The sequence below is a fragment of the Sinocyclocheilus grahami genome, unplaced genomic scaffold (genome assembly GCF_001515645.1).
Source record: "Sinocyclocheilus grahami isolate Dianchi unplaced genomic scaffold, SAMN03320097.WGS_v1.1 scaffold326.1, whole genome shotgun sequence".
NCBI classification, from domain to species: domain Eukaryota; kingdom Metazoa; phylum Chordata; class Actinopteri; order Cypriniformes; family Cyprinidae; genus Sinocyclocheilus; species Sinocyclocheilus grahami.
Genome location: NW_015505505.1, coordinates 864,673 through 866,956, shown reverse-complemented (window position 1 = coordinate 866,956; position 2,284 = coordinate 864,673).

Below are 2,284 nucleotides of genomic sequence, written 5' to 3'. Positions count from 1 at the left end.
CTGTCTGTCTGTCTATCGTTCTGTCTGTCTGTCTATCGTTCTGTCTATCATGAACAACATATATACTGTATATGTAAACATAATGTATGTAAAAGCTTTTTAGTTTTTGTCTGGTTTCTGTTAATGATTTCTCTTTATGAAGCAAAGCACTCATAGTCTGATTCATTAGTTTGGCGTGTTTTTCATTTGTATTCTCGCTCATTTGTGTTCAGTTTCAGATCTGTTCCTGTGTTGCTCGTAGAGTTGAGACAGACTCATGATTAGTGCTGCGGCTCGGTTTCTCTGCTTGTTTTATTAGCATCGCTGGCGTTCATTGAAACCCGCATGCGTCATTCAGCGACATAGTATTTATAAATATGGAGTGAGAGCAATAAATCTTCAGTTTGTTGTTCTTTAGACTGTTGTGTCTGGCGTGTTTCCTTCTCAACATACTGAGGTTTTGTGGTGATGCAACCTTTTACTCCGTTTGTGAAACTCATATTTGGCTCTGTATTTTAATACACGATTACTTGGTTTGTTGTGTTGGAGGGAATGGAGTGGCTGCATGCTGGTTTGTTATTAAATAAGCTGTTTTACAGTGTGCATTTTCCATCAACTCAAATTTTACCTCTATATTTGGATAGAAAGGTTAATTATCACTTGATTGAGACACAAGAATCATGACAAATTTTCTTTCTTAAAGGCATAGTTCACTCACAAATGAAAATTTTGTCATCATGTTATTCTAAACCCACATGACTTTTCTTTTGTTTTACTTCTGTGGAATTTACTTATTTTTATTCAGTATGTATTTATTTATTAAATAAATTTATTTAATACAGCTCTTTATTAAATAAAGATTTTATTAATTTGTTAAATAATTTTTTTTACAAATTTTATATATTTATTTTTTAAAAAATTTACAATTTTACAAGTTTTATTTATTTATTTATTTATTTATTTATTTATTTATGTATTTAATAATCATCTGTGGAATTAATTAATTTTTATTCAGTATGCATTTATTAATTAAATACATTTATTTAATACAGCTCTTTATTAAATAAAGATTTTATTAATTTGTTAAATAAAAAAATTTACTAATTTTATATATTTATTTGTAAAAAAAATTGAACGTTTATTTATTTATTTATGTATTTAATAATCATCGGTGGAATTTATTTATTTTTATTCAGTATGCATTTATTAATTAAATACATTTATTTAATGCAGCTCTTTATTAAATAAAGATTTGATTCATTTATTAAATAAATAAATGCAGTAATATGATACATTTTTTTAAACACATTTATTTATTCATGTAATTCATAATCAATGGATGTATTTAATATTGTGTATATGTATTTAATAAAATATCTTTATTAATTAAAGCCTTTATTTCTTTATTCAAATTATTTCTTTATGTATTTTATTTGTAAATACGTTTATTTATATCAGCTTTTATTTATTTGTATTTTTTCCATTTATTTTATAAATTTTTATGACACGGCTCGTTATAAACGCTCTCTCTGAATGCTTGAAATCACTTGCAGCACCTTCAGCAAACATTTGTATTGTCTTTTCTGGATCAGTTTTACTTTAGTGTCTTACTTCCAAGACATATAGCCAGTCATAGCTGGTGTCACTGCGGTTTTTGTTTTCATAATGTAGTCTTTATGATCCACACTATGATGAACCAGGCATTATGTAATATCACATTTAAAATAAATATACTGTTTTTGCAGTCAGGGTCCATTTGGAACTGTTTTATAACTTATATTTTCATAACTTAATACTTTTCAACTAAAACCATATTTTATCGGATCAGATTTTTTTATTTTGTTTTATTTTTTGAGTGTTATTACCAAGTTGTTACTCCATGTATCCCTTTAAAAAAAAAAAATCTCTGAAATTTCAAATTACACACAAACCACATCCAAAAAAAAATAAATATATATATAGTCAATATTGATGAGAAATATTATTTGAATATATCTTTGTATTATATTTATAAGAGCATGTAGAATTACCAGTATTAACCCCATCAGAATGAATGGAATTTAATTACATTTCTTTGAATTTATATCTTATGACTGCTCAAAAACAGTCCAAATTTATGAAACCTACACATTTATTTCTAGAAAAAAAACATCAAAACAACATATTACTCTGAAAATTTTCAAACAAAATAAATAGAGTTTATTTGCTTAAAATCTCACTTTCAGATAAAAAGTTATTGGTTTTTCCTGCTGAAAATGCTGCAGAACTGAAAATATTAGAGCCTCAAACCGATGCAGTCGCACAC